General features: G+C 49.3%; 1 protein-coding gene across 2 annotated transcripts in view; it reads left to right on the top strand.

Moving 5' to 3' along the window:
* Window positions 1-435: 435 nt before the first annotated feature.
* The window catches only part of SLC25A21 (solute carrier family 25 member 21), a 957,302-nt gene continuing 947,046 nt past the window's right edge, over window positions 436-10,691 (top strand). For both annotated transcript variants that reach the window (XM_085627462.1, XM_085627461.1), the window contains exon 1: window positions 436-1,148. The gene's annotated coding sequence lies outside the window, so the exon portion shown is untranslated. The remainder of the gene's footprint in view (window positions 1,149-10,691) is intronic.

The raw sequence follows: 10,691 nt of genomic DNA, 5'->3' as shown, positions 1-10,691 counted from the left end.
GTAGACACGTCCGAGGCGGCGGGGGGGGTCTTCTCGTGAGACCCCCTTCAGCCGCCACAAACTGAACAGCCTCCAGGCTCTGCCAGTGGTGCCGCCCGCTGCCCGCAGGGTCCCTCCTCCGTCCCCAGGCCTCCGGTGCGCCTCCTGCCCCCGCGCCCGCTGCTCACAGCGCTCCCCCGCTCTCACCTCTGACGGTTCATCTGAGCCTCCTCGGCCGCCTTCGCCGGCTGCTGTTGTTGCCCGGTGACAGCGCCCCCACTTTTCCACCAATCGCAGCGGCGTACCTAGGCCACGTGTGTGGTGTGCTTAGGGTGGAGTTAACGCGCACGCGGCGGGAATTGTCTGTTTGTATTAGTGTATGGAGCGCCACCACTGGTTACATTCAGAAAGAGGCGGTCATGCTTTCTCAAAGAGAGGCTTGGCACGCAGAGGTGTGGGCTTCGCTGTACGCAGAATTCTACGGCTGCCCGGAGGGGTCAGAGCCACGTGTGTTCTACAGGAGCAGGTAGGGGTGGGGCGTTGTTAACCCCGCCCATAAGTGCCCAGCTGCTGCCTCTGGGTGCCAGGAAGAGAGTGAGAGAGACAGGCAGGCAGAGAGGGAGAGTGGGGTTTGAGACGTGCATGGTTACAGTGAGTGGAGATCAGAGACACAGGACTGTAAGAGGTAGAGAGTCTGGAAGAGACACCCAGTGAAACTCAGAGAGACGGTCTGAGACACACACAGGGCTAGAGTGGGTGTACATCAGCCTGCTAGAGACACTAACCGGAGTCAGTCTCTTAGAGACACCCAGGGAAACTCAGAGATAGGCAATCTGAGACACACAGCTCTAGAATCAATCTGAAGCTCTCTCAGAGACGGTCTGTGAGAGAGAGTCTGAGACACACAGGACTGGCGGGAGTGTGCATCATCTTGATCCTTAGCAGTAGAGACAGTCTGAGGGACTCAGAGAGGAAGTCGCTGAAACTCAGAAAGAGTCTGTGACACTCAGGGTTAGAGACAGCCAGTGACCGAGAGAGACATCCAGCATTAGAAACCTGATGATGAGAGAGCCTGCCAGATACCCAGCTCAAAGTCACTGCAGTAACCACAACTGATCCACCTGAAGAGCCACCATCACAGCCCGGAGAGCCTTGTGGTACACTTACAGGTGAGAGTCTCAGCACCCCTCCTTAAACTGCTCTTGGAGAGTGTTCAACCATCTCGGTGCAGGGCTGACAAGTGGCCCCATGTCACGTGTGACTAGGGTTGCCACCTCTACCAGAGACAAATCCAGACGTTACACATTTTACATTTCTCAAAGGACCAGACTTGATTCCTAAGTAGTACTTTACAGAAAATAGTCAATATTCATTTTGAGGTCTTTCTGTCTGGGTTATTGTTTACAATAAATGGCCTTCAGCCTCTCTATTGCTTACCATTAGTTGGCTTCATTGTCACTCTTTTTTGCTGCCTCCTAATTGACTAGCATGTGCTATGTGTCACCTTCTTTCTTTCTGTGGAGCATGGGCCAAGCACGGATTGCTTCCTCTTGATTAGTATCAATCCTCTGCTATCTCAGTGATTGACATGCTATTTTTTCTTTCCCTTACACCCACACTTTGTCTTGTTCTTCACCCTCCCACCGCCTCTCTGTTTTCCTTCTTCCATCTCCCACCCACTCCTTCTATGTATTGATGTCCCCTATTCCTACACAATGTCGTTGTTTGCCGGTACACTTAACCCTTCCCCTGTCCTTGCTTGCCCTCCCCACCCCAAAAAAACAATATGCCACGGCCGCAGCTCTGTCCATATCATAGTACTTTTTCTAACTTTGCTTTTATCCATGCGGCTATTCATCATGGCTAAAAGACATTGGCAAAGCTAATAGCTCTTTAATAGGTGAGACTAACTGGCTTTGTCGATGCTTGTTAACTTGGTCTTTCCATCTTCTTCCTTTTTTTTTCCCTATAACTTTCATTATTAGTCCAGGATCATTAAGGTAGCACTGGAACACTTTTTAATTTGCTTTCTTCTTATATTTACTGTATACCTGCTTTAGAAGACTTTCCAATATTACTACCAGTTGTGACATTAAAATACAGGTCATGGCGATAAACAAAACAGCCAGGTGGCAACTCTATAAGATGACACATTCAACCACTTTTGGCTTTGTATCTAATAACGTGCCTTCTGATATTTTAAAGACCACACCTGCAACCTGAAAAGTGAAACTACAAGTGCCGGAATGCAAACTGTCATTGGTTTAAAAGCAGTACTTTTGCAACATTTGACACAAGATGTGTATCACTTTGAAGGTATGTAGGAGAAACTTCATACTTACCTCTAGGTTATCTGTAGAGCAGCTTGATTTATACTTCCCAAGGGGAATGGCTCAGACCTCTCCAATACAAAGGTAGTGATTGTGACGTTTCAAGCAGCTCACAGACTACTATTACCTTTGCTCAGTGCATTTTGGGCCGGATTGTAACCTGCTGTGGTTCCCTCCAAGGTACTGGAGTCTCACTGGGCAGTTCCCACAGTACCATATTTGTGTTTCTGTACAATGTACCAACGTCTTTATGCACAGTTCCTTCTGTATCAGTACTTGCAGTTCTATACAATGTACCATTATCTCCGTAGGCAGCTGTTGGACTTGGCCCTTCTGGCAAGTTCACCCCTAAAACTTTTTGCATTTATCCTAGCCTTTTCCTATGTTGTATTAGTGGTTTTAGGCCTCTTGGCGCTTTTACACTGTGTCCCAGTGGAAAGTGCATGCGCTCTGTGTATGTTTTAGTGAGACTGACCTGCCCTCCCATAGGAATGCATGGGGGATCTGAGTGACCGTGTTAAGACCTGATGTGAGAGGAGTGCAGGGTCGAGTGCAGGGTCGAGTTTGGTATGTGCGAACTCGTGAGATTGAATGCTGCGCGATGATGTGTGCGGCGTTACTGTGTCTAGTGTAGAAGTGCTACTTCTAGAAGCTGGCATGTCTGTGTAATAAATGTGAAGTGACTGTCTGGCTTGTGATTGGCTGGTGTGCCTGGCTCCAGGAGTCAGGATGGGTCTGCCCCGGTGGTGAATGGAGAGATCTGCATGTTGATGGCAGGGAGGAGTATACCTGGGACCTGAATAGGGCTGGGCATTTCCTCCACAATGCTGGCTCCGCCCCCTGTGGTGCGTCTTATGTCCCTGGCCTGTCCTGTGAATAGGGAGAGGGGCTGAGCAAAACAAAGTGCTCAGGAACCAGTTCCATCTGGTTAGCCCCTTCCCAGCACATTTGGAGACAAAGGATTTTGTGTATAAAAAAGGGGCTGTGACCCCATGAAAATGTTCTTGTTCTTGGACTGATGCTGGGGCCCAGGGGAAGGCTGGCCTCTCTGGGCCCTGCCCAGCCCCTGGATGCCTGATGGACTTGTGGGACCTTTGTGGATTTATTTTCTTTGCCCCAGGACCTTTGCATTCTTCTAGCGCCTGGGAGCGCTTTAACTTAATTGGCCCCCTTTGATTTGAGAGGGAGCCTCTGTGCCGTGTCCTTGCAGCGCTGGGCTGCGATCATTTTCGAGGGAATCCCGATATAGGGATTCCCCCGCTGTCGCTGATTTCATAGCGGCAGCCCACCCCGCGTCATGGCCGCATTAAATATGTTCTGTTTCCTGGATGCGGGTGCCCACCCCGCATTGTCCGCCCTAGCGGGTGGCTACCCCGCTTTTATATCATTTTTAACGAACGGGAGCCTACCCCGCTTTTTGTTTAAACTTTGAGAGGGAGCCTACCCCTCTTTTCTGCCGAGATCGCCGCTGCCATCCGCGGCCCGCCTGGTTGTGGGCGGGGCCGCCGGACGGAAGCGGAAGTAGCCGGCGTAACGTGCTGACGCGGGGCTCCCATGCCCGAGGGAGAGCCCCGCGGTGGCGGCCGGATAGAGGAAAAGCCCCGGGTCCCTTTGAGTGTTGAAGTGGCGCCGGCGCCTGTTCCCGCGGAGGGGGCGCGAGGCACATTGTCGGTGCCTGCCCCCGCCGCATCCAGGAGAGGAGTCTCTGTGCCGGAGCCTGGTGAGTAAGGGCTGGGCAGGGGACAGGGCTGTATATCACTCCCCACTCCACAAAGGGAGCAGGTTTTGTTTTCGGTGCGAGGCACCGAGTCAGAGCGGCCCCGCCTGTCAGCGGGCCTATCCACCGAAGGGGGCATTATTATTCTAGAGCCCAGAGAGGCTCCAACGAGGGGCCCATGCTTTGATTGTTTAGGGGCATAGTGATTGCCAGAGCCCCCAGAGGCTCCAACGACGGGGCATAATTGTTCTGAGAGCCTACGTGGCTCCAACGGTGGGTACATTTGTTTCCAGAGCCGGTGTGTGGCTCCAACGGTTGGGGGGCATGTAACTTGTAGAGCCTCTATGGCTCCAACGCTCGGGCCATAGTTATTCACGGAGCCAGTGCGCTCCAGAGGGCGTGCGTATTTCCAGAGCCAGATGGCTCCAACGTGGGGCACATTGGTTTCCTCATATTTGACTTCCACAGCTGCGCAGCACTTAGTGCCAGCTGCAGCGTTTAGGACCTGTTCTTGTCCCCAGCTGCCCAGCAAGTAGTGGGCAGCTGCTACGTTTAGGTTCTGGTGCAACCGGACCCTAATGTGATTGAAGTACTATTGTGGTTTAATGCTTTGGGTGTTAGGAAATGTACCATGTGTAGTATGTTTTGCGCACCCTGTGTTAATGCTATGGTGTTAGGAAATGTACCGTGTGTAGTATGTTTTGTGCACCCTGTGTTTTATACCTCTAGATATGATTTCTGCATAGGAGGTTGTTTTACCTGTTTAGGTTTATGTTAGGGAGAGTATACTTCCCTGTGTGATGTACGCCCCTAATGTAATTATACTTAGGAGGTAGGGTTCAATGCGTTAGACTTGTGAGAAATTGCATAATGTGTTTATGCCCCTGTGATGTATACAGGATAGGTTTTATACCTGATTCTATTATGATAATGCTGAGGTCTTTATTGCACCAGTAGTTACTGGTTGTGCTCTACAGTTATAATTTGTGTTACAGTTGGTATATGTTCTACATTTACAATTGGTGATTTGTGCTAATTCTGACAGTGGTCCATGTGGCCCTGTCTTGTGTAAATAGTCCCCTGTAAAATTCTGCCCAGTGCCAGTTGGCACCGTGTAAATTATGTGATTATCATCTAATGTGTTTATTATAATACAAAGGCTATTTTTTATACATAACCTTGTGTGGAGTTTCTTTTGTGGTGGGCCTAGGGTGTTGTTGCTGTGTGCGCGCGCGCAAACGCTTTACACATTGCCTCCAGGATAAGCCTGACTGCTCGTGCCAAGTTACCAAGGGGGTGAGCTGGGGTTATCTTTGGCGTGTAACTCCCCAGCCCTGACTTGAGTGTTGGTCTCTGCCTGGCTTTGGCGCAAGCCTTAGCCAACCAGAGATCCCATTTCTAACAGCAGCTTTTTGCTGTACCATTGCTTGTGGTTCTATTTTTGTTAATTGGGAAGATATTGTAATTAAGGCCCCTGTTCCTATTTCCTGGTCTGACCACTTTCTTGTGCCTTTTACAATAAATATCCCTCTTGACAATGTTCATAAGATTACCAACTCTAAATATATGAGTCGACTGCTTTCTCTAAATCCAAGTTTGATATGGCCCTTACTAAAGACGGCAAACCAGGAGGTGAGGATGCTACATCTGCATCTCAGAGACTAGAAGCTCGCATTAATAAGGCTTTAGATGATACTGCCCCTCTTTGCCACAAAAATCCGTATAGTAGGCTCCAGAAATCTTCCCCTTGGTACAGCAAAGAACTACGCTCAGCAAAAGCAGAGTGTAAACAACTTGAAAGGCAATGGAGAACGGCCTATCTCGATCAAGCAAAACTTAGATATACAGATAAACGTAGAGAATACCATACCCAGATTAGGCGTGCCAAAACTACTTATTTTTCAGGTAGGATAGGAGAAGCTAATAATTCTACCAAGGAGCTCTTTAAAATCTATAAGGAAATTGCCCTTTGTGGCTCTTTGGTTGATCCGTCCCTGGTCTCAGAAGAATCCTGTAACTGCATCACTGCCTTCTTTTCTGATAAAGTGGTTACTATCTACTCCACTCTCTCGGGAGGTAAGGAAAAAGGAATTGTATTTAACGAGAGCCTATTAGTCGATGTGGGTACGAACAGCCTGACTAATTTCCTTGTTCCATCTTCGGACGAGCTCCAACGGATCTGCCGTTCGATCAAGTCAGGATCCCCACGAGACCCTGCATCCCCTAAGCTTTTGGCAGAGAGTATTGAGATCCTTGAACCTTATATTAGGGATGTTCTGGATCTCTCCTTTAGTTCCGGTGTCGTACCTCAAGGCTGGAAACAAGCTGTAGTACTCCCGCTTCAAAAAAAGCCCAACCTCAGCTGGGATAAGATGGATAATCTTCGACCCATCTCACTCCGCCCCTACATGGCTAAAGTGGCAGAAAAGGTGGCCAACCTTCAACTTATGGCCTTTGTGGAGAAAGCCAACCTGCTTCACGCCACTCAGTTTGGCTTTCGTGCCCGCCATTCTACGGAGTCTGCACTACTCTTGGCCACTGAGACCATTAGAAAAGGGGTCGACGAGGGGCACACTATGGCCCTCATTCTACTGGACCTTAGTGCAGCCTTCGACACTGTAGCACATTCCACCTTGCTACAGTGTCTTAATAAAGGAGGAATCACGGGCTCAGCGCTCAGGTGGATCCAATCCTTTCTCACTGACAGGGGCTTTCAGGTTAGACAGGGAGATCATTACTCTCGTATGCTCACTCTTGATCAAGGGGTTCCTCAGGGCTCTGCCCTTAGCCCCACCCTGTTCAACCTTTATGTCTCCCCTGTGGCCACTATTGTGGAAAGTCACGATCTTCAAGTTGTATCATACGCCGATGACACACAGCTGGTCATCTCGCTGTCACGAGCACCTGATGTTGCGGCATCCAGCTTCAGTGCCTGCATGCAGGAGCTTGCATCCTGGATGTCTAATAACTGCCTGAAGGTGAATGGGTCCAAAACGGAAGTGCTCGTGGTGGGGGGTGCACCGAATGTGTGGTCATCGGCTTGGTGGCCAACGTGCTTGGGATCCACTCCAGTGCCTTGTCAGCAGGCAAAAAATCTGGGAGTGTTGTTTGATATCGACCTCTCATTCACTGCCCAGATTAATCGGGTGGTTGGAATATGTTTTGGCATGCTTAAGAGCTTAAGGAAGATTCTTGATTTACTTCCAGTTAGTGCCAGGCAGACCCTTGTTCATGCCTTGGTCACATCCAGACTCGATTATTCTAATCTTCTGTATCTGGGCGTTACAGCAAAAAGCCTTAACCGTCTCCAGGTACTTCAAAATGCCACAGCCCGGCTGGTACTGAGGCTTCCTAGAAGATCGCCCTCCAAAGCTGCCTTGAAGTCCCTTCATTGGCTGCCGGTCAAGGAGAGAATTATCTTCAAGGCACTCTGCATGTGCCATCGCATCATTATGAATAGGGCGCCTTCACCCCTTCACAATCTCATTACCCCCTATAGACCGGAACGGATGCTCAGATCTTCGGGCACTGGACTAGTAGCTGTCCCTAAAATTTGTAAAGCTCGAATGGGGGGGGGAGATCTTTTAGATTTCTTGCAGCTAAGAATTGGAACTTGCTCCCGATGGAGCTGCGCCTCGAACCCTCAGAGACCAAATTCCGTAAAACATTAAAAACTCACCTCTTCCGCTCTACACTGATGTGACCTCCTTGCTCTAGCCTCCTTTTTCTTCTCAGCGCGGGGACATGCCGGGGTGCGTAACCATGCGCTTTACAAACTGCCATAATAATAATAATAATAATAATACAATGTACTGACGTCTTTGTTGGCAGATCTCGTAGTACCGCTACCTGCAGTTGGGGCAGCTACAAATGGGGGTGCACCAGGTAAAATAGTCCAATGCACTTAAGTTGTATCAAATGCCTGTATTTCAATTTTTAATCCTTTCCTTAGGTTAATAGCACAAACAGTTCAGCCAGTGTGTTTTGTTCCCTCAAGGAGAACTTCATCAGGGCTTAATATCACGTAGGTGTAAAATTCTGTGTTGCTAGCATCCAAGGTCAGCCATCCAGTGTTAGTGTGCTGGATGCAAGGAAAGTTGCCTGCAGTTCTATACAAGTTACTGGAGTCTCCATGGGCAGCTCCTGCAGAAAGTAAGGTTCTAAACCTATAGATATATTGACAATTGGGATGAAAATCAAGCCCTCTGAATGGCCTAAGAGGCTTTGTTAGCATGCACACTCTGGTTTTTGGCCACAACATGAACAGAAATGTAGCAGCCATTACAGGACTTGCAGACTTGGTCCTGAAATTGTTTTTAAAACAGGATATAAGGTGGCGGGGGGGGGGGGGTAACCATACCCAGCTTATGACCTCACATATTGGAACACTCAGGGCTGTTTTGTGTCATCATTGATAACATCTCCGATGGCAACTGAAATGTCATCATTGATGACAACACTGTGTATGGGAGCGGTGCGAGGTAGAGTTACTTGAAATAAATATTAAGTGGTGAATTTCAGTGTTTTTCTTTAGTTTAAAATGTTAAGCTGACATTTTAACTTACTATAACATCACTAATACGGTTGGTTTTTCTGAGGTTTTTAGAACAATTCAAAGTAAGATATTACTATCACACCTAACTGTGTGTGTGTGTGTGTGTGTGTGTATGTGTATGTGTTGGACCTGGCACCATTGGCGTGGGTCTCCCTTCCATTTTTCGCTGTTGTCTCCTCTGTTTTTGCTGGTGTTAGATGCTCTGGGCGCTGTGCCACTGCCATCCAGTGCCACAGCGCGAATGCGCCCTATGGTAAATTGACTGTATGAATTGGTATTCCCATAATTGGCTCATTTGATTTACCTGTTAGTCCCTAGTAGAGTGCACCGTGCGTGCCCAGGGCTGGTAGAGCAAATGCTGGTGATGGGCCTGCAGCGCTGATTGCGCCACCCACAGAAGCAGCTTGAAAAGTGTGTTTCAGACCTGCCATTGCAGAGTCTGTGTGCTGTCCAGAACTACCATGTTGACTGTGAAGTGAACCCACTTCCTAGCCCTGAACCTTCCCTTGGCATCATGTGAGTCAACCCTATGGCAGGGTGCATTGTATGTGAAAGGTAGGACATGTCTTGGTGTGTGTAGCATGTCCTGGTAGTGAATTACAGCCATTTTCGTTTTTCACTACTGCAAGGCTACCTGTTCTCCATTGGCCAGAATAGGCAGTTTGACTATTACATTCTATAGTCCTAACTGACCCCAGGAACATGGTAGAAAAACGAATTTAGTATGCCTGGGCTCAGAATATTAAAATACATCTTTTAGTGAAGTTTATTTTTATATTCTGTGTTTGAAAATACCACTTTTAGAAAGTAGTTCTTTTCCTTGCCTAAGCCTTCCAGTGTGCTCTGCTGTTATGTGTATTGGCTGTCTGGTTTTGGAGGGACAGGGCAGGCTGAGTCAGACCTGGATTGATTAGAGAGATCTGCATTTGGAGTAGGGGAGGGGTGACCCTTTGATCTGAGCAGGGCTGTGTCTGGCAAGGTGAATGCTGGCTCCACCTCCCGCTGTGCATCTGATAGCAGACCCCCTCTTTCTGAAAGGAAGGATCCAGTCTTGTAAACAAAGTGCTCCAGGACTGAGCAGAACCGGTTGTGGCTGGTTTCAGTGACTTGTGACTGTTTAGAACAAAGACTTTTGGGGTATAAATATCCGTGCTGAAAGCCCTACAATTGGTATTACTTCTGGATGTCAAGACGAACCTCTGCCCGTGTAACCAAGGAATCTGCAGGAGTTGGACTGCCCCCTGCGCCAGTGCGCTGTTTCTGGGGTTGGCCTGCAATGGTTACCAGTGGACTTGGAAGAAGAGAGGCAAGGACTTGGAGAGAACTTTCATAGATCTTGCTGAAGCAATCACCCAAGGGCTTGAATTGAGCTTGCCTCCTGTCGAAGTCTCAGGCACATTAGACTTCACCATCAGCCTTCTGAATCCTCCCAGCGAGGACTTCTATTTGCAGGTGAGGCGCCTGTTGAGGATTCCAGGACCGCTAGTTCCACTGCAGAGAACGCGGGGCTGAAAACACGGCTAACACACGTTTGCGAGCCGCTGCAGCCGAAAGCGCCACTTTGGGAATCGCGCTGCTGCCGCCGAGCGCTCGCAACGTAAAATCATCGCACAGCACGTTTGCGGGCCGCTGCAGCTGAGAGTGCCATCGAGAATCATCACGCTGCTGCCGCTGAGTGCTCGCAGCATCAAGATCATCGCATCGCATCAAGAGCGTCGCATCCCAGTGATCGGCGCATCATGACATAGCACCGCGGACGCCATTTCCATCGCATCGTAACGAGCGCCGCTACCGAGCGGAGTGCCCTTTCTTTGCATCGCAACCTGCTCGCAGCACGCATCAGCAGGCCGTCGCATCGTCTCCTCCCTCGCGGCAAGGATTCATCGCATCAACAGCCTCGCGTGCAAAAGTTCAACGCATCGCCTTCCCTCGCATCAGCAGATCGGCGCATCACCTCCTCCCTCACGGCAAGGAATCGACGTATCACCGGCGTCGCGTGGAAAGAATCGACGCTACAGCTTCATTGCGACATTTTGTTTATTTGCACTGCCAATCCAGGTACTTTATGAGTAAAAGGGTCGCAGAGACCACTGCTTTGAACTGAACTCCT

This window comes from Triturus cristatus, chromosome 9 (genome assembly GCF_964204655.1).
Source record: "Triturus cristatus chromosome 9, aTriCri1.1, whole genome shotgun sequence".
NCBI lineage: Eukaryota > Metazoa > Chordata > Amphibia > Caudata > Salamandridae > Triturus > Triturus cristatus.
This window is presented reverse-complemented; position numbering and strand designations above follow the sequence as displayed.